General features: G+C 41.7%; 1 long non-coding RNA gene and 1 other non-coding gene across 2 annotated transcripts in view; both read right to left on the bottom strand.

Moving 5' to 3' along the window:
• Positions 1-386: 386 nt before the first annotated feature.
• LOC126091968 (uncharacterized) overlaps positions 387-26,919 on the bottom strand; it is a 39,080-nt gene continuing 12,547 nt past the window's right edge. Inside the window, exons 2-3 of the long non-coding RNA XR_007521289.1 lie at positions 3,077-3,138; positions 387-480 (exon numbers count right to left, since the gene is read on the bottom strand). This is a non-coding gene — a long non-coding RNA (uncharacterized LOC126091968). The remainder of the gene's footprint in view (positions 481-3,076; positions 3,139-26,919) is intronic.
• Trnas-uga (transfer RNA serine (anticodon UGA)) lies at positions 4,286-4,360 on the bottom strand. Its single transcript has one exon. It is a non-coding gene; the product is annotated as a tRNA-Ser (tRNA).

Raw genomic sequence — 26,919 nt, 5'->3', positions numbered from 1 at the left:
GTTACACCTTGGCATTTCATTAAACATGGAAGGTTTCTGGCATAATCTGATGGTTCAGAGCAATTTTCCTTTTCTTGATAAACTGTTTGACAGTTATTTGACTGCATTTGTTCAAGCCTATTTATCATCTCAGTCTTTTCTGGGTGCAAAGTACCATGTTGTTCCTTATTGGTTGCACAATCACGTTCACAGAAATCATTATTCTCATCTGACATTTGTGCAGAACTGTGCTGAAAGGACTGCAAAACTTTCTGGTGTCCTGTTTCAGCAGTCTTACCACAGTTTACAGATAATGGTGCTTTAAGAGTAGGTTTCCTTTTGTTAAACTTAATAGAGGTATCCAAGATTTTTGCATGCTTATCAAATCTTTTCTTGCTGAGTTCAATCTCTTTCTTGAATTCATCTAGCTTTCTATTGACAATGGACAGCTCTCTCATCTTCACTCGCTTCCTTTGCTCTTCCTCTCTGAGTATCCTGGAACTTCAGATACAAAGATACAATGTTCTATGCAAAAAACCTTATGAATAATCAAACAAATAATGTTGATTTAATTCTAAATAAGACACTAAAAACATTAAAGCTATTGACCATACCCATAAGGAAACAGAAAATAAACTTGAAATTACCAGCTACAAAATTATTCACATCTGTTGAGAACGAGAAACAATAGAGAGTAATAAATTTCTTCATTGTGAAATAACAGAAAATATTGCTAGATAAAAAGGTGTACAAAATGGCATATGTATGAAAGCTGACATGAGTTAATAATTACTTTCCTACATATAGGTACGAGATGATAATGATGATGATGATGATTTGTGGTAAAGGCACTAAATAGCATGATCATCTGTACAATTGCTTGAATTAAATACCAATGAGTATGGTGAAAATCTGTTGAAAAATAACAATAAATTGAAAAACTAATTTGTTCCCACACACAAGAACTGAAAAGATAAGCCTGATATGGTGAGCATCATAAAAAACCATCAATAAAAGTCAGACAAAAACAGCTGAAAATTAGATAAATTCAAGTATCTTTCTCTTTCTGCAACAGCATTCATTGCTGAATGTAGCAAGTAAGTGCCAGTCTTGGGTCAGCAATACATCAGTATCTAGTGCTGTTTCATCTGGATGTCGATGGCTTGAGACACTAATGTTCACACAGAATTTCTTCGTCTTAAATGAGATACACATTTATGAATGGGATCTTAAGCTTGCTTACATTATACACTAGTAGAGTAGTCCTTTCAGAACATCAAAACATGTCAGTTTTCTACTGTTACATATGCTTAAACACTTTATTTTCATGAATGTGTGCAATAATCAATACTTTTTTTTTTTACTTTTATTATTATTTCGTAACAAGCATTCACTTAATATGAGAAGCACTGAGCAGTGGACCAACATTTAAAAAAAGAAGTCAATGACCAAAAGTCAACAGACCAGTGAAGTTGCATCATTTAATGTGTTGGGATGGCAGGGGGTTGTTTGGGGTAAATAGAGCACTCTGACAAAGAAAGCAACAAGCCAAATAAATGAGTAACGGCAGTCACAAACATCATGGCTATGGGCATAGTCACTGTTAAATTCCTTTCTATACAGTCCAGTCACATTAATGTGATCACCACCTATGTTTGATCTCAATGTACAATTACCACTCACAGGTGGCATGTGGCAGCTCTAGCAGTGGAGGGTATCCACAGAATGTTTGGGAATGCGGAAAACAGTGCAGTCATTGTCATAATGCTGAACGAAGCAATTTAACTGACACCCAAAAGGGCATGATCACTGACTTTCAGGCCAAGGATGAAAGCATTTCTAAAATGGCTAAGTTTTTAAACTATTCACATGCTGCATTGGTTAAAGTATACCCTGCATGGCAAAATGGTGCTGTCCAAAACCCATGCCAAGGCAACTCTAGTGCACCATGGGCCATAAATTACAGAGGTGAACAACAGCTGTGGAGTTGTGTATGGGCAAATAGAAGTGCAACTGCTGTCTGCTCAGACAAACCAATAGGCTACCAACTGTGTCTCCTCAAAGACTATTCAGTGAACATTGCTGCATATGGGCCTGTGCAGCAAGTGTCTGGTTCATGTACCCTTGCTTCCAGCTGTTCACTGGCAATGAAGACAGGAATTTGCCCACCAGTACCATAACTGGATGTCCAACAAAACATGTTTGATGCTGCATCAGTCAGATGGTCATTGGTGTGTACAGTGTAAAAGTTCTGAAAGCAAAGGTCCTGCATGTATTAAGGTCTGAGGAATGTTTCTGTGGCATTCACTGGATGATCTTGTCATTGTGGAAGGTATAATGGATCAACAGAAGTATGCATCTATCCTTGGGGACCATGTCCACCACTGCATGAAATTTATATTTCCTCGGCACAATGGCGTCTAGCAACAGGACAATGCAACATCGCACACAGCTCGCAGTGTATGGTCGTGGTTCAAAGAGCATTAGGATGACTTTACTGTACTCCTCTAGCCCCCCCCCCCCCCCCCCGGCCCCAGATTTAAGCCCTATTGAGAATCTGTGAGGACCACATTGATCAGGTTGTTCATGCCATGTATCCTCAATCAAGGAAACTAGCACAGCTGCCCATGACACTGGAGTCAGCATTGCTCCACATCCCTATTGGTACCTTCCAGAACCTCACTAACTCTCTTCCTGCTCACCTTGTGGTGCTCCATACTGCAGAAGTTGCTTATTTACACTTTTGATAGGTGGCCATATTAATGTGACTGGACAGTGCTTATACTGAAAATTCCTGGATAGAAGAATAAGTAAAATAAAGAAAAGGCAACATTTCAACTATAGTGGACAGGTGTGTGGCACACAGATACATATAATAGAAAATAGTTAACTGTTTAACTGTTTTCTATTACATATTTTTGTCGACCATGCACCAATCCTCTATAGGTAAATGATTGTCTTTCTCTTATTTTACATATTCTTCTATATACTAAGAGACTGTCTTTCATGATATAACAGTTATCATTCTATCTAGTATTTTCTATTACCACATTATGTGAAACTCCATCTTAAAAGAAAAGCTGTAACACACTCATACCTTTCAATATCTGCTGTCTTAGGTTGAGAGCATTTTGCAGCTCTCTTGGAAGTCTTCCTCACCTGAAAATAAAAGATATTGGTCTTACAATAAATCACATATCTTTATAAGTGCTATAGGTCATAAATATCAGCTAGAGAGAATATTAGACATTTTTCGTATCTTAGGACACAAAATATGACAAGAAATGTCCAAACTTAATATAAGCAAAATTAAGGCAACAGCTAAACAGGCTTCATATTATACACTTCTGACATCATCAGCGTGGGGATGATCTGTAGTATTGTAAACACTGAATAAATTTTCAGCTGCCAAGATGGCTAAAATCATTTATTCATACAAATTACTGGTTGCAGCAATTCCCTGTTGCCATCTTCAGATCGGCAAAAGATGGGACAAAAATTTCAGGATATAGCAATTAACAGAACAGCTTTCACAATTATATCCAAGATATGCAACACATGGAATAACAACATACTTATGTTTCCACATTACACGATCTTCTCCTTCAGTACAATAAGTGGTGCTATACAATGTATGACCATGTTGGTACTGTGAGCTATACTAGAAGTCGGCATTTCAGTTTTAAAATAACAGCTGTTATACACGTTATTACGCCAATTACTAGTATTCACATTCATCATCACTTCACAACTGACAGGTCTCAGTGTGAACTTCTTAAGTGTTGTGAACTTCTTAGTGTTACATAAGTGATGGCACAGAAGTAGTATGAATCAGTATCATCTCACGTTACATTAAGGCATGGATCTACTACTCCCTGTAGTTATATATGTCTAAATTATTATCAAAACACAAAAGCTAAATCCGTATTTTACAGTAATAATGTAAAAAGGTTTGCGTATGAATTATGTCTTATGAACGTTGCACACAATTTTAGACCTTTTTTTTTTTAACTGTTGAATACTGACTTGGCTTGTGTATTATGATAATAATTTAAACTAAATTAAACACCACCCAAGCACTCCATGAAGGCCGAACAGTACCAACCAGACGCTGTGTCTTCCTCAGCCCAGAGACGTCAATGGATGTGGATATTGAGGGGCATGTGGTCAGCACAATGCTCCCCTGGTCATATGTCAGTTTACAAGACCGAAACTGCTACTTCTCAATCAAGTGGTTCCTCAATGAGATTTTCACTCTGCAGCGGAGTGTGCGCTGATATGAAACTTCCTGGCAGATTAAAACTGTGTGCCCGACCGAGACTCGAACTCGGGACCTTTGCCTTTCACGGGCAAGTGCTCTACCAACTGAGCTACCGAAGCACGACTCACGCCCGGTACTCACAGCTTTACTTCTGCCAGTATCTCGTCTCCTACCTTCCGAACTTTACAGAAGCTCTCCTGCGAACCTTGCAGAACTAGCAGGTAGGAGACGAGGTACTGGCAGAAGTAAAGCTGTGAGTACCGGGCGTGAGTCGTGCTTCGGTAGCTCAGTTGGTAGAGCACTTGCCCGCGAAAGGCAAAGGTCCCGAGTTCGAGTCTCGGTTGGGCACACAGTTTTAATCTGCCAGGAAGTTTCATATCAGCGCACACTCCGCTGCAGAGTGAAACTCTCATTCTGGAAACATCCCCCAGGCTGTGGCTAAGCCGTGTCTCCGCAATATCCTTTCTTTCAGGACTGCTAGTTCTGCAAGGTTCGCAGGAGAGCTTCTGTAAAGTTTGGAAGGTAGGAGACGAGATACTGGCAGAAGTAAAGCTGTGAGTACCAGACATGAGTAGTGCTTTGGTAGCTCAGTTGGTAGAGCACTTGCCTGTGAAAGGCAAAGGTCCCGAGTTCCAGTCTCGGTCGGGCACACAGTTTTAATCTGCCAGAAAGTTTCAAGTGGTTCCTCAGTTTGCCTCACAAGGGCTGACTGCACTCCGCTTGCCAACAGCACTTGGCAGACCAGATGGTCACCCATTCAAGTGCTAGCCCAGTGAGACAGCACTTAACTTCGGTGATCTCATGGGAACCAGTGTTATTACTGTGGCAAGGCCATTGGCATGATAATAATTTAGACATGTAATTATTTGGAATAGTCGGTCCATGCCTTATTGTGAGATGACAACATCAGTTCATACTACCACTGTTCCATCTGATGATTTACGTATCACTAAGGAGTTTACGCTGGAATATGTCAGTTGTAAAGTGATGAGTGTGAGTACTAGTACTTGGCACAATAACATGTGTGTATATAGCTATTATTTTGAAATTGACATGCTATCTGCTAGCATAGCTCATAATGCCAACATGGACATACACTGTGTAACACCACTTACTGTACTGAAAGAAAAGATTGTGAAATCATTCAAATGTAGCTATGTTGTTATTCCATGTACTACAAATCTTGGATATTTGTTATAACGTCAAGTTGAACACATATATTTCAAAACGACACAACACATATGTGTCACTGAGCAAGTTGACAAAGCATGACATGTGAACAAGGTGACATTCGAATGAACACTTGAGTCCAAGTCTAGCGACCGCTGCCTGGCTGGCCGCTTAGGTGGCATGGCTGCTGCATGGCTGGCAGACAGCGCCGCATGTAGAGGACGCGCGTAATTGCGCGGCAGCACTTTGAATGATTGGCTAGTCACAACACTTTTCCCCCTTTTAAATTTTTGCACTGGTCTTGATGGAGGTGGCCTGGAGATTGCTAACGTTCACAGGTGTTGTTTGACTGGCCGTAAAGTCTCGAGGAGGAGGCTTCCCATACTGATGGAAGTGTCCCCGATGATAACGAGTCGAGATGACAGGAGACGTAGGGGTCGAATCTGCTGGGGCCCCGTGCACCAATCTGCCCGTTGCGGCAAGTCCAGCTGATATAACAGGAGACATGGGCGATGTGTCGGCGTCCGTAGGAGAAGGAGGCGAGTAGATTGGCTCTGACAGATGATGTTCACCCGGTTCCTGCATGGGCACGTCTCCTGGTGGTGTCCGTTCTTGTACTGGCACCGAGATGATGATGAGAGGGCTACATTGTAAGTAATGAGAGATGCCAAGATCCCGAGCGTCAGGTAGAGCCGAAGATGGTGTAGTGGCATTCGGAACAGGCATTGCCGGCACATGAGGCTGCAGCTGGTCTGAGTGACGCACTGCAACACCCATGTCTGTCTGGATTTCATACAGGCGTTGGCCACGGTGCCGTAAGATGTGGCCCGGACTCCATTTTGGCCGCCTGCCATATCCACGTACCCAGACGAGGTCGGCGGTAGTGAACCGGCACAGCGAAGGCACCAGCAGCTGTGAGGTGGAAGGCCGCAGAAGATGAAGGTGCGTGCGGGGCTGTCAGCCATGTAAGAGATCAGCCAGGCTGTGGTCGCCCATGGGGGTGAAATGGTAAGAAGCGAGAAATTGGAGAAGCGCATCATCAGCTGCAGAAGAAGTCAGAAGTTTCCGCATCTGAGCCTTAAATGTGCGGACCAGTCGTTCAGCCTCACCGTTTGATTGTGGATGGAACAGAGTGGCCGTGCCAAGCATAACACCGTGACGAGCACAAAAATCCGCAAATTCAGAAGAGGCAAATTGCAGACCATTATCAGTAACAAGAGTAGAGGGAAGGTCTTCCAAAGAAAAAATGCAGGCGAGAGCACTTGTGGTTGCCGTGGTGGTAGGCGACGTGCAACGAACAATGAAAGGAAAGTTAGAGTAGGCGTCACTTACAAGGAGCCAATAAGTACCTAAAAAAGGTCCTGCGAAGTCAGCATGAATGCGCTTGCAGGGCATCTCAGGCGAAGGCCATGGTGACAAAGATGACTTCGGGGCGCCGGCCTGTGACGCAAAAGGGCCACAGGCAGCGACCATGTGTGCTATTTCAGAGTCGATGCCAGGCCAGTACACATGACGGCGCGCCAGAGATTTTGTGCGAGACACACCCCAGTGCCCTTGGTGAAGGAGGCGCAAGACCGAAACACGCAAAGACGCAGGTACCACAACATGCAGCGAAGCATTTTCGGTGGAAAGGAGGATACCACCAACCCTAGCTGTGAGGCAGTTACGCAAAGCGTAGTAGTTCTGCAACGGGTCAGAAGTCTTAGCGGACAGACGATTTGGCCAACCCTTCTGAATACAGCGTAAAACCCGGGAGAGGGTAGGGTCAGAACCCGCAGCAGCCGCCAGCCGGTCCCCGGTGATGGGGAATCCGCCCACAACCTGCTGTTCAGCAACATCCAGATGGAAACACAAATGTTCGTCCCTATTGAATGCCAGATCAGGACCCATGGGAAGGCGAGACAGTGTATCAGCATTCGCATGTTGAGCCATCGGCCGGAAATGAATCTCATAATTGAAACGAGACAAGTAAAGAGCCCAACGCTGGCGGCGGTGTGCAGTGCAGGCTTGTCGGGAAGTGACGATGATGGATGAAACAAGGAAACAAGCAGTTTGTGATCCGTAACAAGATGAAATTTGGATCCATAGAGAAAAACACCAAACTTATGAAGAGCATAAATAATGGCCAAAGCTTCTTTTTCAATTTGAGAATACTTTTGTTGGGCATCCGTGAGCGTTTTGGAGGGATAAGCAATGGGTTGTTCATAGCCGTCTGAAAAACGGTACGCAAGGACTGCACCGACCCCGTATTGAGAGGCGTCCGTGGCAGGAACAAGATGTTGGCCAGGTCGATAAGTAGCCAGGCACGGGGCCTGTTTCAGCATAGTCTTCAATTTCAGGAAAGCAGCATCACATGACGCAGACCAGTGAAAAGGCACGTTTTTATGCAACAGGTGATGCAACGGCTGAGCCACCGATGCAGCAGATGGTAAAAACTTGTGATAGTATGCTATTTTCCCTAAGAAGGTCTGCAGTTCCTGAACAGATGTATGGCAAGGAAGGGCATCGATTGCAGTGACAGTTTGCTGAAGCAGACGAATACCTTCCCGAGAGTGTTGAAACCGCAAGTATGTGATAGATGCCTGAAAAAATTGTGATTTCTGAAGAATACACTTAAGACCGGCAGTCTGTAAGACATGAAAAAGTGTGCGGAGGTTCTGAAGATGTTCTTCAATGGTGGAGCCAGTGACAACAATGTCGTCCATGTAATTTATACACCCAGGGAAAGGGAGCAATAATAGTTCCAAGAATCGCTGAAATAGAGCAGGGGCGCTGGCAACCCCGAATAGCAATTGTTGGTATTGATAGAGGCCGAGAGGCATGTTAAGGACCAGAAACTGCTGGGAAGCAGTGTCGAGAGGAAGTTGATGATAAGCTTCTGACAGGTCGATTTTAGAAAAATACTGGCCTCCCGCAAGTTTAATTCTTCAGGTCGGGGCATAGGGTAAGTATCGATGAGGCATTGCGCATTTACAGTGGCTTTAAAATCGCCACAGAGACGAATATCATCATTGTGCTTAGCAACAACAATGACAGGAGAGGACCACTCACTGGAAGTGACAGGAAGCAAGACCTCTGAAGTAGTGAGACGATCAAGCTCCCGTTTTACCCGATCACGAAGGGCCACAGGAATGGGCCGAGCCCGAAAAACTTAGGCCGAGCAGTGGGTTTGAGCATGACATGAGCTTCAAAGTCGTTTGCATGGCCTAACCCAGGAGAAAAAAGGGACGAAAATGTCATCGACAAGGAATCCAATTGAGCATAAGGAATATCATCAGAGACGATATTGACAGAGTCATCTATGGAGAACACAAAAACGCGAAAGGCATCGAAACCAAAAAGATTCTCTGCGTTACTCTGGTCGACCACAAACATGGGAACAGTGCGATTGACAGATTTGTAAGATACCTCAGCATTAAAATGTCCCAAGAGAGAAATCTTCTGTTTATTGTATGTCCGTGATTGCCGAGCGACAGGTGATGGGAGTGGAGAACCCAACTGAAGATACGTCTGAGAATTAATTATAGTGGCAGCAGAACCAGTATCCACCTGCATGCGAACATCCCAACCAAGGATTTGCACAGTGAGGAATAACTTCCCTGAAAGGGAAGAAGTGCAATAGACAGACAACACAGAAGCAGAATCAGCGTCACGGTCATGAACTTCATGTATGCGGTTGGATTTGCAAATGGCAGACACATGACCCTTCTTTTTGCAATTGTGACACACGGCCCAACGTTGGGGACAGTCCTCCCGTGAATGTTTCGTAAAACACTGCGGACATGAAGGAAGGTGCCATGGGTTTTGCTAGAGTTGCTTAGAGGGCTGTTTACGGTTAGGCTGAGGCTGCGCCTGGGAGCGTACTGCGGCCACGTCGGTTGGCGGGGACGCACCGCATGCATTATTTCCCTGACGTCACCCCACGACTCTATTTGCGTCCCAGCGGCGCGAGAAATTTCAAAAGACTGTGCGATGGATAGGACTTCATCTAGAGTCAGATTTGCCAACTGAAGGGCACGTTGCCGAACTTCTTCGTTGGGCGCCGACCGGATAATAGCATCCCGTACCATGGAATCGGCATAGAATTCTTTGTGAACCTCAGTAAAAATTTGACACTTTCGACTGAGGCCGTGAAGTTCAGCAGCCCAAGCGCGATAGGATTGATGCAGTTGTTTTTGACAACGATAAAAGGCAACACGAGAGGCTACCACATGCGTCTGCTTTTGAAAATAGACAGAGAGAAGTGAGCACATTTCAGCAAAGGACAAAGACGCAGGATCTTTCAAAGGAGTCAACTGCGACAACAACCGATACATTTGAGGTGAAACCCATGAAAGGAACAGAGACTTACATGTTTGTTCGTCTGTGACATGAAATGCCAAGAAGTGCTGCCGAAGACGTTTTTCGTAATCTGACCAGTCTTCTGCCATCTCGTCGTAAGGAGGAAACGGAGGTATAGACAACGACGAGAAACGCCCTGCATTTGATGCCGTGACAAAATCGCGAATCGCCGATGTTAGAAACGTTTGCTGTTCAATGAGACCCTGCAATAGTTACTCGACAGTAGCCATGGAAACCTGTGGGTCAATGATGAAAAGGAAAAATCCACTACCTCGTCACCAATTGTTATAACGTCAAGTTGAACACATATATTTCAAAACGACACAACACATATATGTCACTGAGTCCAAGTCTAGCGGCCGCTGCCTGGCTGGCCGCTTAGATGGCGTGGCTGCTGCATGGCTGGCAGACATCGCCGCATGTAGAGGGCGCGTGTAATTGCGTGGCGGCACTTTGAATGATCGGCTAGTCACAACAATATTATTATGTATCACGCATTCATTGCTGTATCCTAACATTTTGGTCCCACCTTTTGCAGATCCAATGATGGCAATGCAGAACTGCTGAAACCGGTAACACCAGTCTAAATGGTATCAGAAGATTGGAAACTAATACGGGAGTATACCTCAACTTTTTGTACCTCAACTTTTTGCTGATTCCAAATCCGTTTTCAGTTTTTCCTGTCACATACTGTTTTGTCACAATTTGATTTCAAAAATATACTGCTGTGCATATTGCTGGAGGGAAATTTCTCAATGTGGCCATACATACGTTTAGGCTGTTAGACTTGTTGCTCTAGTTGTTATTGTGTGACCTTGAAAGTGTTGTTTATTCCAAGGCTTGAATTAAAGTGCTATATTGTGTTTATTTTCTATATTTTATATTTAAGACAGTATTAATAATAGAGTTCACCTATTGTTTGTAGTTGCTACAAAATCAACAATGTATGTGAACAACCCCAAATGTTTTCTGTTACATTTGTGGAAATTATACAGTGTATTAAGTAAAGAACGATTATAAGAGATTTTGTGAGAAAAGCTTACCATGCTTATTTTAAAATGAATCTTGGTGGCTAGAACAAGGGATGAGCAGCACAGACAGTTTGCCACTATTGTGGTGCGGAGGGAGCATAAAAATCACCTTCATGACTGTTACTTCTGTTAATTAATGTCCAGCAGTGTAGTTCAAAAAATAAGAAATAAACTGTGCATCCAAGCACTGATTCAACCATTAGGCAGTTGCACATGGGGAAGATCTGATTGCTCCTCTCCCTCCAGCTGTTTTAGAGAACATGGCAAAAGATGATGATGAAAATAAAGCCGATGCAATCAACAAAGATGACAGTGGTGTCTCCCAGCCTGAATGTAACTTTGCTCCACAACTGTTCTCTCACAATGATCTTAATGATCATGTATGAGGTTTGAATTTGCCTAAGGAAATTGTGGAACTTCTTGGCTCCCAGTTAAAAAGTAAGTTCTTCTGGACTAAGGAACATGATACTCATGGTACAGACACTGAGAACAGAACTAATTCCTTTATTTTCACAGAACAAGTCCTTGGGTTATTGCAAAAACATAAACAAGTTAATGCACTCTATGGTGCTGAACATGATCTCGTTCAGTGGAGACTTTTTCTAGACTCATCAGTGAGCAGACTGAAAGAAACATTGCTGCACGATGAGAATGTGTATGGGTCCATTCTTGTGTCCCATTTAGTTCACATGAAAGAGACATATGAGAACATGAACATACTCTTAATAAGTATCCAATATGAGGAACATAAATGGCTTATCTATGGTGACTTCAAAGTCACTACTAGGACAACAAACTGGTTTCACAAAAATGCTTGTTTTCTTTGTGAATGAGCCAGTCGGGCAAAGCAAAGGAACTGGAGCAAAAGAGTTTGACCAGAGAGAAAAAATGTTGTGCCTGAAACTAAAAATATTCTGTACAAACTGCTTGTAAAACAAAAAAAAATCTTGATTCCAGCACTACACATAAAATTTGGCTTGATGAAGCAATTTGTAAAGGCTCTGCCACAGGACAGACCCCGTTTTAAGTACCTTTCCAAGAAATTTCCCTTCATCAAACAAGACAAATTAAAAACTGGAATTTTTGTTGGTCCTCAAATACAGAAACTGATGAAAGATGGAGATTTTGATAAAACAATGTAGAAGAGAGAAAATAATGATCGCGCACCTTCTGATCTGTTACAGAGAAGTTTCTAGAGAATAACAAAGATTCTAATTACAAGACTGTTGCTGAAAAAATGTTGCAGAATTTCAAGACGATGAGCTGTAACATGAATGTGAAAGTCCAATTTCCACAGTCACATATCAACTACTGTCCAGAACATTTGTGACTTTACAGTGAAGAGCAGGGCGAACATTTTCACTAAAATATTAAGGAGATGAAGAGTAGTTACCAATGGAACTGGAATGCAACTATGATGGCCAACTACTGTTGGATTTTTAAAGAGAGACATTTGGCATATACAAGGACCTGCAAGGAAGTCAGAGAAAAGAAAGTTTAAAAATTAATGGAACACTGTTGACTTCACATTTTTATACAAGGCAATCATGAAATCAATTTGGGAGGGTCCTGTAGAGTATTTTTCAATTATTTTATTTTTTAAATGTGTTTTGATTAAAGACTAAACTTGTGTGAAATGGTCTTTGAACATATTCGTGGGCTCAGAAGTTAAAATGTCAAAATATTACTTCTTATTTTGTGTAAGAACCTGACATGACACACAAAAAGAGATGTTATTTCTAGAATTATCATAAAAATTGATTCGAGAACACCTACTTTCAACAAATAATTTGACAAAAAGTTTTAAAATGTAAACCAAAATGTAATCTATATGAATAAATGATTTTCATGATCTTGGAAGTTGAAAATTTTTTCAGTGTACAGGCTCCCCACTGTAGCACAATAAAGAGATTAACTCCTAATACTTCCAAAATCCACCTTACACAACTCTAAAAGAATGTACAGATATCAGAAAAAGATATTCTTCATCACCTACAAGATAAATCTACATGTGTGAAATCAACTAATGTCCACAAAAATAAACTATAATCATCACACGCAGTCATAAGCTGTGAAAGACTTGACCTTCAAATTGATAAAGTTCCTCCAACAAAGTCATACAGCAATGATTGCTCGGGCTGATTTTCACCACTGAAAACACTCCTATCCTGCTGTCATCGAAGAGATGAATTCTAGTCAACACTCCACTCAGGTTAAACAAGCCGCTCTATTAGAGGGCATAGCAGTGATAATAATTCTGTCCTCCAGAACCCCATACCATAAATTCACCGACCACGGTTTTTGGTGTGCAACTTGCCGCAGCCAACATGGATTTTCAGTTGCCCAACAATACATGTTATGCAAATTAACATTTCCATGGTTCATGAATGTAAAATCAGTAAATAAAATAAAATTAATAAATGTGTCATCCCTCTGAATCTGAAGTTGAGCCCATCGGTAGAATTCAATGTGACACATACAATATGTACTAGTTAATTCTTGGTGGAGACTGATATGCTAAGAATAATATTTATGGTGATGCAGAACACGAACAATACTACTCTGGCTCATGCCAGATTCCCTTGCGATTTGACACGAACTAACACAAGGATCTTGAACCACAGTGGCAAGAGTGCCAATTTCCATTTGCTTGTTGACAATTTTCATTTGCCAGATATATTTCTGATGCATTAAAGATCTAGTTGTTCTCAATTTATGATACACATATTTAAATGTACGGCATGTAGGGTAGGTACATTGAGGATATCTTTCAGCATATAAGTCTCTAGCTCTCACTGAATTTCGTTGGCATTCTCCATAAATCAGAAGCATATCGACTTGTTCTTTGAAGGAATACATCATTCACATTTGCTTGATTCAATGATACTAGTCTTACCATTCCTATTAGTGTTGTATTGTAAAACTGTTGAATGGTGTTTACATGTCAATGGACATTAGATGAATATGCCATTTTCGGTGAATATTTACTATTTGCATGATATACGAGAGAGAACTGTCAGAGCATGTCATTCGATAAGTGCCAATGTGATAAGGAATACCACTCAATCCATGATAAGAAGATTGCAGCACTGCACTGATACCAATGGTCATCACTTCAAACACCTTCTGTAAATGGACATTCATGCCACCTTTGTTACCTTTGTTGACATTGAACGATCTTACTGCTACACATCATTGGATTCGTCTCAATAGCCGCCATCAGATAATAAATACCAAATTATAGCATCCCATTTAGAAAAACAAAAGCTGACCTTCATATCTCTTATGCGAGCCCACCTAGCAACAAAAAACTGACATCATATTATGCCCCCATTGTCCCATGCAAGATTTGTCCCACAAACTTTTCAGCTACTATCATATTTTTGGAGTTATTCTCGGTGGTAGCAGTTAGTGACTCACCCTGCATAATACCATATGACATAAGAGAATGAAAATAAGCAAAGCAGACTAATTTTTGTGTCAAATGATCACATACTTCAGATACTGTTTGAATAGTAAAAATGGCAGCATTAAGTCTTTGAACAAGATTCTGAATGTGCGCTTTCCATGTCAGTTTACTATCTATCTGAACACCTAGAAATTTGAAATGTTCAGTTTCACTAATCATATGCCCATTCTGTGAAATTAAAACATCAGGTTTTGTTGAATTGTGTGTCAGAAACTGTTAAAACTGAGTCTTACTGTGATTTAGCATTAGTTTATTTTCTACAAGCCATGAACTTATGCCAAGAACTGCACTATGTGAAAACAAGCCAACATTGCACACAACTTCCTTTACTACCAAGCCAGTGTCATCAGCAAACAGAAATACTTTAGAGTTACCCATAATACTAGAGGGCATATCAATTATATAAATAAGGAGCAGAAGTGACCCCAACACTGATCCCTGGGGTATCCCCCTCCCCCCCCCCCCCCCACCCCAATTTGACCACACTCCACTCAGACCCCACATCACAACCATTCTCAATACTATGAATAATGACCTTTTGCACTCTATTGCTAAACCAATTGTGAGCTACTCCTTGTATTCTGTAATGGTGCAACTTCTGGAGCAATATTTTGTGATCATCACAATCAAATGCGTTAGTTAAATCAAAAAATTTGCCTAACATTCAAAACATTTTGTTTAACCCATCCAGTAACTTACAGAGAAAAGAAAATATAGCATTTCCAGTTGTTAAAACAACTTCTAAAGCCGAATTGTACATTTGATAGCAAATTGTGTGATATAAAATGATCAATTATCCTTGCATACACAGCCTTTTCAATAACTTTAGCAAACTAAGGTTGTCTATATTATACCTTTCTCCCTTTTTATAAAGCAGCTTTACTATTAAATACTTTAATCGTTCAAGAAACTGACCATTCCTAAAGGAAAAATTACAAATATGGCTAAATAGAGGACTAACATGTGCACCACAGTACTTTAATATTCTGTTAGGCACTCCATCATATCCATGAGAGTCCTTAGTCTTCAGTGATTTAATTATGACTCTATCTCCCCCTTGTCTGTCACGAAGGAGTATTTCAGACATCAATCTCAGGAAGGCATTTGCCAAGGGAGTTACATGATTCGCTGTAGAAACTAAATTTTTATTTAATTCACCAGCAATTCTCAGAAAATGATTGTTAAATACTGTACATATATCTGATTTATCAGTAACAGAAATATTTTTCTGTGAGCTGACTTTATATCATCGACTTTGTGCAGCTGACCAGACACTTCCTTCACAACTGACCATATGGTTTTAATTTTATCCTGTGAATTAGCTATTCTATTTGCATACCACATACTCTTCGTCTTCCTAATAACATTTTTAAGCGCCTTATAGTACTGTTTGTAATGGGCTACGATAACTTAATTGTGACTACTTCTAATATTTTGCTATAATTCCCGCTTTGTTCTACATGATATCCTTACCCCACTAGTCAGCCACCCATGCTGCCTTTTACTGGTAGTACCCCATTTAGAACATTCTAATGTAAAGCAACTCTCAAAGAGCATGAGGAATGTGTTAAGGAAAGCATTAAATTTGTCATCATGCCCACCATGAGTTACTTGCGTGGTTCGAGGTAATGAAATACTTTCGCCCATGTGTACAATTCCATCTCTTAGTGATTTTCACCAATTATAAGCCCATAAATACAAATCTTTAAGAACAAAATACCAAGTGTTCTTCGCACCAATTAGCAGAGTAAGTATCGCAGTTCTACACGGACATCTATCATGTTTGCAGAACTGATACTATCCTTGCTAACAGCCTATCCCACACCTGGGGTGTTATCTCTCCTCCTGTGAACTTTGAAGATGTTGTTCAAGAACAGGAGAGTGACAAACAACTGGACAGCCTCTGTCATGACACCTCCAGTGACTTACAACTTGAGCTAGTGCCCATTCCTGGTTCTAGCTGCAAGATTTGGTATGATTTTTCTACAGGCACACTCCATCTCTCCCAGAGAAATTTCAGCACTGTGCTTTTGACCACATCCACATACTTTCACAAGCACCATTAATACCACTGTGTTGTTCATGTCTCGAAATTTCATCTGGCCAGGATATGGGAAGACTGCCATCAATAGGCATTTGCCCACACTGCATTCCAGCAACCCAAAGTCAGAAGGCACACCCATGCACCTCTTGGTGCTTTCAATGCAACACACTGCTTTGCTCATGTCCATGTGGACATCATGGGCCAACTCCCCCCATCCCATGTCAAGCATCACTTGCTGACAATAGTGTACTGCTTCACACGCTGGCCAGAGGCAAAACCCTTAGTGGACATCATCGCTGATACCATCACCACTGCTTTTGTTGACACCTGGGTGGCATGCTTTGGCTGCCCCATTCATGTCACAATGGATCAGGGCCACCAGTTTGACACTGCATTGTTTACACGCTTCGCTTAACTATGTGGCATGCAATTGAAATAAATGGTTTTAGCTTCATCACAACTTGCATTGAGAAGTATCTATTTTTTATTTCTTGATGGTGACTAGTCTCGGACACCTGTGCCCATTTTCAAACCATCTGCACTATAAGTGTTACATATAAAAGTGACAGCCCATGTACAGACACTGCCCCTGCAAATTTTCTGTTGTTATGTCGGCCATATACTGTTCTGATTACTGCACGGGATAGTTTTTGTACATAGACTATAGCCTGTAGTTGTCACACTTACAGGACAGATGGTTTGAAAATGGACACAGGTGGCTGAAACTAGTCACCATCAAGAAATAAAAAATAGATACTTCCCAATGCAACTTATGATGGTGCTACTGCCAATTATTTCAATTACAAGACAAGCTGCAGACCTATTTTTCACCTGCAGCGTACTGCAAATTCATATATATGTGGTATGCAGTTACACAGAACTACCAGCTACAACCTGGTGTCTTTCAGTGGGTCCATCTAACACTGAAAGCCTCCCTAACTTGCCACGATGTTGCCTGGATGGAAGCGCTCCCTGTGGTACTGCTTGGTCTGCGAGTAACACTGAAAGAAGCAATCGGCACTTCACCTGCCAACCTCATCCACAGATAATCTCTTGTCATTCCTGGTGATTTTATGGAGGAGGTACCACCACCCTATGATGCTTTGGACACTCCACTGGCTGAATGTCTGTGTACCCATATGGTCCATCTCCAACCTCATGTACCAATGCGACCTGACACCAGCGAAGTATTCTTCAGAGCCACATTGTGTCATCACCTGCAATGAGAGAATGCTTGACATCAAGTGCAATGGCAAGACAGTCAAGGTGTCAATTGGCCAAATAAAGCTGGCTTATGCCTTGACTGGTCCTGCTGTCATTCACTTCCTTGAACCAGTGGAAGACATGTCAATGAATGATACTTCCCCCCATTGCGGATCAGGCAGAGCTGACACCATGGCACCAATGACACTCGCATGCCCCCAGCTGTCATTGCCTCAGCCAGCACAGACACCCAGGTCGTGCTCACCACAGACACCCATGCCAACTCCACCAGAGCTGTCAGTGAACTACATAATGTACGCTCGCCATTGCATCCATTTTAAACACCTGTGCAGTGTCACAACAATGCCCTGCCTCCAGCAGACAGCATTGTCAGCACATTGCCTCCAGTCAAGCTCTGGACACCACCTCCAATATAACTGGCTGCTTCTCCACTACAGCTCCTGGACTCACGTTTGTCTCCCTGTCCCTCCACTGTGTCGGGCATTGAGGCCTGATTAACTTCTGCACCAGTTTTCTGTTTCTTTCCCACTGAGCTCTGGACCTCACCCTCCCCATCACCAGAACTGTCCTTCGCAGATCCAGGAACTGTGATCAAGTCATGACGACACCATACTCATGTGACTATAGACACTTCACATACTCTCTGTGCCTCCACAATGATGAAGTGTCAGAACCGAACTGAATCCCACACCTGCTCCTACGACCAAGTATGCCAGTGTAGTTTGAACAGTGCCAACTCATGAATGCTTTATTTCATTATTATGTATTAATTGTGCCTTGTGAATGCTTTATTTCATTTACCCTTTATCTTCAGTGTTTTTTGGGGTGACACCATTTCATGAGACTCACAACCTTGAAGCCAACAACAAATTACTACAGACAGCTCACAGCCAGTGCTGCCTGCCACTGTTGTCACTAGCCAGTGGTGTAAGGATATGCCCACTGTGCATCCTGCCAGACCCACATGCTGATGTCATGTGCCACCACCCAGTCACTGCTGACAGTCCTGCAACCAATGTTCTCTTGCTGGACACTACGAAGCACATTAAATGCAAATATTTGTCACACAGGCTGGACACCTCAGAGCTACTTGCAGTTGGCATAAATTGTCTGTATACAGTTTGGAAACCATGTGCTGGAATATACCAATGTCTAATTGGAAGTAACTCCACATGAAAGTCATAGTGGCCCTGAGGATGTGACAATATGACCCTAAGGCAAGGAACCCTCAAGACCACCATATAAAGAACCACGAACTACATCCTGACCTTTCCACTCTATTTACATATGGGACATAGGAAGAATGATTGCTCAAATTCCTCTGTTCTCAAGTCAATTACTCTGATCTTGTCTTCATGCACCCTGCAATAGTGAAGTGTAGAAGGTTGAGCATATTCCTAGATTCTTCACTTAATAGTGATTCCTGAAAGTCTATCTTTAAGTGTCTGTGAATACAGGTTTTTCAGCAATTACATGACAATCTCTTGTAGATCAAACAAATCTATCACAATTTAACCATGTTGCCCCTCTTTGTATATGTACAATATCCCTTAATAAGCCTATTTGGTATGGATGTTTATTCATCCCACTCACTTGAGCAATGTTTTATAATGGCTTGCATGGTTGTTTAGTAAACCATCACTTTTGTACTGTGACTGCATTTTCCCTGTATTCTACCAATGAACAAGTCTATCACTGCTGCTTTACCTATGACTGAACCTACATGGTCACTTCATTCTATATCTCCACAAATTGTTACAGGCAGATATATGGAGCTGATTGATTCCAACTGTGACTTATTGATACTTTGGTCATACAATATAATGTTTTGTATTTTGTGAAGTACACAATATTATACTACAGTGGCCCCGGCCCCTCCCCCAGTCACTCTACAATGTATTATAGTTAGAAGTATTTGCAAGTTCTGTATAGAATCTGATAGGGACTTCATCAAACCATGGAGCTTTGTTCAATTTTAGAGATTTCAGCTATTTCTCAACACAACTGACACATCTACATGGCTTGTTCAGAAAGTAAGTGTACTGTGTGACTTTTTTGTTTTTTGATGGTTGGCAAGTAGTAGAGGGGGTTGCCCTGACCAGAGCAAGCATTGCAGGGCCATGGTAGCATGTCAACTCATGTTGTAGTGTCCAGTTGTGTCAAACATGTCAGTAAGAAATCCTATCAAGTGTAAGCCACATGCTGTGATCTGCTTCCCATTCATGGCAGGAATAACACCTACCAAATTTGTTCACAAATCAAAATGGTTTACAGCAAAGGTGTTATGGACAGAATGAGTATGTTGAAGTGTTGTAGGGAGTTTGGCGGAGGCAGAACAAATGTTCATGATGACAGAGGAGTGGAAGACCTTACATTTTGACTGATGACTTGGTGCAAAAAATTAAAAAAACTGTTCATGATGACTGCCAACTGACAGTGGATGACATTTCTGCAATATTTCCACAGCTCTCCAGAAGTGTCTTATGTGAGACACTCACAGAAACACTGGGATACCGAAAACTGTGTGCAAGATAGGTCCCAAAAAGCTGACAGAGCAACAACAAAAAAATCGAATCAATGGCACACTAGAATGACTTGAGTTAAAAGGTGAGGATTTTCTGAGCTCTATTTTGACTGGAGATGAAATGTGGGTGGCTCATCACATGACTGAGATAGAAAGACAGTCGTCAAAGTGGTGTTACACCAAAAAAATTCAAAACCACAATTTTGGGAAAAAAAATCATGGCTTCAGTGTTTTGGGACTTAAAAAGCATCACTCTGGTCAAATTTCTGCCTCAGAGGGAGACAATCAATGCACAAACAAATTCTAAACCCTAAAAAAGCTCAAAAGGAGCATTCAAAACAAAAGGAGGGAGACACTAGCAAGAGGAGAGTGCCTGTTGCATGGCAACACCCCTCCTCACACAGCCTTAGCCACCAAGGTGCTCTTGGAACCATTTGGTTTCGATTTTTTAAACCCCCCCCCCCCCCCCCCACTTCCCATATTCCCCTGACTTGGCACTGTCACATTATCATCTTTTCACATCTCTGAAAGCACATCCATGTGGAATGAAATTTTCAGCTGATGAGCAGGTACAGAAAGTGGGGGAAGGAGCTGGTGGCAGAGTTCTTTGAGGAGGGCATAAAGAAGCTTGTGCCTTGGCTCATCACATGCACTGAATTGGAGGGCAAGGCAATTAGCAGAAAAATAGTCAATAACTGTATTAATAAAACCCTGTAACTTTTTTTTCAACTTCTGTTATTATAAAAAACTATAAAAATCAAGTGCGTTTACTTTCTGAACATGCTTCCTATATCACTCATCTCTGCAGTGGTGAGAGAATTAAACACAGCCAGTACTTCTGTACCTTCCTTTGTAAAGGAACATTCAAAAACAGATCAGCATTTCTGCTTTTGCTCTGTTAAGGCAATTTCAGTTCCTGTGTTATACATGCATGTCTTAATGCTAATGTTGGTGACACAGACTGTGTTTACATATTTCTTTGTGTTTTATGAGAGATCTTTTGATAAGATACTGCAATGGTACTCACTGAAGATTCCATAATTAATGCTTCTGACAGTCAAATACATTTCATTTGGCATCTACCTATAGTTATACACTCCTGGAAATGGAAAAAAGAACACATTGACACCGGTGTGTCAGACCCACCATACTTGCTCCGGACACTGCGAGAGGGCTGCACAAGAAATGATCACACGCACGGCACAGCGGACACACCAGGAACCGCGGTGTTGGCCGTCGAATGGCGCTAGCTGCGCAGCATTTGTGCACCACCGCCGTCAGTGTCAGCCAGTTTGCCGTGGCATACGGAGCTCCATCGCAGTCTTTAACACTGGTAGCATGCCGCGACAGCGTGGACGTGAACCGTATGTGCAGTTGACGGACTTTGAGCGAGGGCGTATAGTGGGCATGCGGGAGGCCGGGTGGACGTACCGCCGAATTGCTCAACACGTGGGGTGTGAGGTCTCCACAGTACATCGATGTTGTCGCCAGTGGTCGGCGGAAGGTGCACGTGCCCGTCGACCTGGGACCGGACCGCAGCGACGCACGGATGCACGCCAAGACCGTAGGATCCTACGCAGTGCCGTAGGGGACCGCACCGCCACTTCTCAGCAAATTAGGGACACTGTTGCTCCTGGGGTATCGGCGAGGACCATTCGCAACTGTCTCCATGAAGCTGGGCTACGGTCCCGCACACCGTTAGGCCGTCTTCCGCTCACGCCCCAACATCGTGCAGCCCGCCTCCAGTGGTGTCGCGACAGGCGTGAATGGAGGGACGAATGGAGACGTGTCGTCTTCAGCGATGAGAGTCGCTTCTGCCTTGGTGCCAATGATGGTCGTATGCGTGTTTGGCGCCGTGCAGGTGAGCGCCACAATCAGGACTGCATACGACCGAGGCACACAGGGCCAACACCCGGCATCATGGTGTGGGGAGCGATCTCCTACACTGGCCGTACACCACTGGTGATCGTCGAGGTGACACTGAATAGTGCACGGTACATCCAAACCGTCATCGAACCCATCGTTCTACCATTCCTAGACCGGCAAGGGAACTTGCTGTTCCAACAGGACAATGCACGTCCGCATGTATCCCGTGCCACCCAACGTGCTCTAGAAGGTGTAAGTCAACTACCCTGGCCAGCAAGATCTCCGGATCTGTCCCCCATTGAGTATGTTTGGGACTGGATGAAGCGTCGTCTCATGCGGTCTGCACGTCCAGCACGAACGCTGGTCCAACTGAGGCGCCAGGTGGAAATGGCATGGCAAGCCGTTCCACAGGACTACATCCAGCATCTCTACGATCGTCTCCATGGGAGAATAGCAGCCTGCATTGCTGCGAAAGGTGGATATACACTGTACTAGTGCCGACATTGTGCATGCTCTGTTGCCTGTGTCTATGTGCCTGTGGTTCTGTCAGTGTGATCATGTGATGTATCTGACCCCAGGAATGTGTCAATAAAGTTTCCCCTTCCTGTGACAATGAATTCACGGTGTTCTTATTTCAATTTCCAGGAGTGTATTTACTTTTCATTTTATGCAGTATTCCCATTAGGTCAATAAGTACTCTGCTTCTGCTACCCTGTGCTTGGTCAACTATTTTTCCAAATTTGGGCAACAATTCCTCTGCAGGTTAATGCAAGTAATTCCTATCAGTCACTCACCACTACCAAAATCCCATACATTCTCTCATAATATTTGGTAGGCTCATCTTTCTGATTATTAAAACTCAAATGCACTGTTGTGGCTAGTACTGGCCAAGGTACTCATTACATCACATTCTTTGGAAGCCTTTTAATGCCCTGCATGTTTGCACTCACACTACCTAGCATGACAGAATAAATCAGCATTGGTAAACTTAGTTATCAGTCTTATATTGTCAAACTAAAATGATGCTGCTCATTCTCAACCAATGTAATAATCAGCAATTCATGATGGTAATCTAATAAACAGTCCACTCATAGCTATGACTAGGTTCATTGTTCACAATATGCAGAACTTTCTAATCCCAGTTCTGCTGAATCCAGAGGATGTTAATGGTAGAATTATATCACTTCTGTTTAGGACCAGAGACTGCTATGTCATACCAGCACTATCTTTGGCTTGATATGGCAGATGTCATATTGATTTTGGCATATTTAGCTGTTTTCTATTAAGACTTTCTGTAAGCCAGTACAATGCATTGGTGTGTTGAAGGTTTATCACAAACAAGTACCCCTTGTAATAAAATATCAGTTGATGGTGCATCATCAACAATATAAGGTTCAAGAGGTACTGTGATAGTCAACACAAAAGATGAAAATTTCATGTCCTTGGTGTAGTGCAGTGGATAAGGACATGCATTACAGATTTGAAGGAAGTATGTTCAAGTCCTGCTATATGCTAATTCTTTTTTTTTTTTCTTTTTTTCCATCTTTGTATTCTTAACATATTCTGGGACTGTCTTATGAATTAAATACAATTATGTTCTGCAATATTCAAAGTTATTTACATTTCTGCCTGATTAGAAAGCAAAGGATGAAATAAATAGCCAGTTTTTTATTTCCAAATATGTAGCAGTTTATGAGTATGTGATTAGGCAGGAACCTACAAGGATAGTTTAAATTCATGTTCGTCCCTGTCACAAATATTTGGCTGTTTATTTCCTTGTGTACACACAGATTTTGAAGAGACAGATACTTCACATGTTATAACCAATGGCACTTCTTGCTGGTATAATTCTGCCACTAACGACAAGTGTCAACTTTGGGTCATGGGTATTTTGTGTCAGGTCACTGGCAACATTGTCAGTCTATAATAATAATAATAATAATAATAATAATAATATTTATTCAACATCGAATAATCAAATACAATCCCTAGAAATAATACAGTTTCAGGACATCATAAAGATTATTCTTCTGAATACGTCAGTTCATAAATTACAAACTAAAGATTTGTTTGTATTAATAAATTTTACATTTTGATGGATTTTACATTTGGTAGTATACAATCAAAATATTATAAATATTGTTTTTATCAACATTATATTAGTTGTAGGTTACTTAAAGCTATGAGCTTGACATACTTATGAAGCACTTTTCATACAGATATAATACTCGTCTAGGGAATAAAAAAGGCTTTTCAATTACAATTCTTTTTAGCTGATCTTTTAATTTCTTAGTAGGAAGGGTTGTGAGACTTTTTGGTAAGGCATTGGCTAGTTTCAGCCCAGCATGAAGTGCATTTTTTTCATATAAAACTGTTCTGTGGCTTTTTACATGGTACCTGAACTTTTGCCTTGTATCGTACTGGTGCAGGTCACAGTTGAAATTTGGATTTATTGTTTTCACAAGCAATATAACTTTGGGCCCTACACACATGCCAGTTTACGGAGACCAATTTATTGGATGTCTGATAAATTGGATGCCTGTAGGCACTTCGTGAACAATTTTTCTTGTTGGACAGTTGGATGGGTCTGACCATCTAACAGTCGACCCTCCCTCAACTTAACTCAACAAATTGTGCCATGTTCAGTGCTGTACAGCCAACCTCCCAACTGACAATCATTTGCTGTCTGTGTGCATGAAGATAGATGGTGTTCAAAATGGCTAATGTGGCAGATAGTAAGGCTGATAAAGGTGGAATTACAGAGTTTTTTGGGAGATATATAGAGAGTGTAAAAGCTTGTGGGACACTACATCTGAAGTGTGCAGCAACAGAGAAGTGAGAAATGAGAGCAATAGGGGCAGAAAAGAGCAGCAAGAGCTCATTAGTGTGGTCAAAAAGCTAATGTCATCATAACCAGATCAGTGAGAGCAATTTCAACTGCGTGCAGTTCTCACTTAAAGGAAATGTAGCCTCAACAACAGGTCATTGCCAAAATCTTATTTCTGAAGTTTTATGTTTAGGCAAGTTGGACTAAATTCTCCTCTCTCCAGCATCACTCTTCTGCCACAAATTATATCTTTCCCTGTCATACGAAGACCTGTAGTTCCAATCCCTTTTCCATCCCCTGTACACATCCTGTCAACCTCTTCCTCCACTGACCTGCGCACCTTTCCCTCCAATGCTGCCACCACTCCTGTTAAAACTACATGCAGCCAGGAGTGGATGTGAGGAATGTAACCTATGGGAGTGTTCTGATTTTCCACTGATGAGACATCTTCAGTTTCTTTCACTGCTATTATTTATGACAATTACATATACTACGACTGCATAATAATAGAGTTTATGTGAATATCACTTGCTTCATCTTTTTATTTATTTTACATTAATTTATCTAAAAACAAAGATGATGTGACTTACCAAACGAAAGTGCTGGCATGTTGATAGACACACAAACAAACACAAACATACACACAAAATTCAAGCTTTCGCAACCAACGGTTGCTTCATCGGGAAAGAGGGAAGGAGAGGGAAAGACGAAAGGATGTGGGTTTTAAGGGAGAGGGTAAGCAGTCATTCCAATCCCGGGATTGGAATGACTCCTTACCCTCTCCCTTAAAACCCACATCCTTTCGTCTTTCCCTCTCCTTCCCTCTTTCCCGATGAAGCAACCGTTGGTTGCGAAAGCTTGAATTTTGTGTGTATGTTTGTGTTTTTTTGTGTGTCTATCAACATGCCAGCACTTTCGTTTGGTAAGTCACATCATCTTTGTTTTTAGATATATTTTTCCCACGTGGAATGTTTCCCTCTATTATATATTCATATCTTTTACATTAATTTGATATACAGTAGAAGCTTGATATACTGCTGTCTGATACATCGCGCCTCCAAATATAACGTGGCCCAAAGTATGTCCCCCAAAACAAAATATCTTTTATGAACAATTTTTGCCTTCTCAGTACATTTCAAAAACTCAAAAAAAGTCTTATTACAGTCTGCATGTAGCTTTTCTGCAGTCTAATTTACTGCTGTAACCACTAATCTGTCTAAGCAATAACCAAAATAGATGGACGTAATTAAACTCATCCTTTGGCTTCTCTCATACCATAATTGCTGCAGGGCAGAAGCTTGAACACACATCACATGGTTAACATTGTGATGCAGTCAAAAACGTAACTATACAACAGTGCTTCACAGTAATCAAAATAGCATGACCATTATGGGGATCATAAATTATTGATTCATTTTCTAGATTTTTGTGTGGTTGTTACAATGTCACAGAAATTGAAAGCATGTCCTGTAAGTGATAAACTAAAAATTATTGATCATGTGAAGAATAGTGAAACTAAAGGAAGTTTATCATGTGTTGGTGGTGTACCTGAAGGAACAATCACAGAATGGGTGAAAGAAGAGAATAAACTTAAAATTTTTGGAAACACAGTTGAAAGGGAGGTGGGAATGGATCGAAAAATGACTAAATTAGGAATAGGCAGTGAACTTGACAAATTCCTTTATAGTGGTTTCTAACAAAGAGAAGTCAAAGTGTGTCATTTTCCAGGCCAGTTATTTTCACTTTGATTTACATGGAAACAAAGATTTTATAGCTGTTGTGACAGTGCCACGACATTTAACAGTGCCGCCACGACAGTACGCGCAAACGGCGATAGAGGCGCTCCGCAACTCGGCTGAGCGCGGGAGCGCCACCTAGCTACGAACGGCACCGGCCGCATGTCACGGCACAGCAGTCGAATAAGAGATACTGAGTTGTTATCATGTAATGAGCTATTGTGGACAGTTTTTAAGATTTGGCTATATCACCATGTTATTCACCAAACGACCACTCAACAAGAAGCAGCATACTTGCAATTTCCTGGAACTCTACACAAAGTAATGGTAGATGTAAATTTAAATGATCGTCAAGTGTACAATTGTGATGAAACAGCACTTTATCATTGATTGCTTCCCATCAGAACCCTCAATACAAAAAATAGGAAATAGGACGGGTTTGAAAAT

Source organism: Schistocerca cancellata, chromosome 7, assembly GCF_023864275.1.
Source record: "Schistocerca cancellata isolate TAMUIC-IGC-003103 chromosome 7, iqSchCanc2.1, whole genome shotgun sequence".
Classification (NCBI taxonomy): Eukaryota; Metazoa; Arthropoda; class Insecta; order Orthoptera; family Acrididae; genus Schistocerca; species Schistocerca cancellata.
This window is presented reverse-complemented; position numbering and strand designations above follow the sequence as displayed.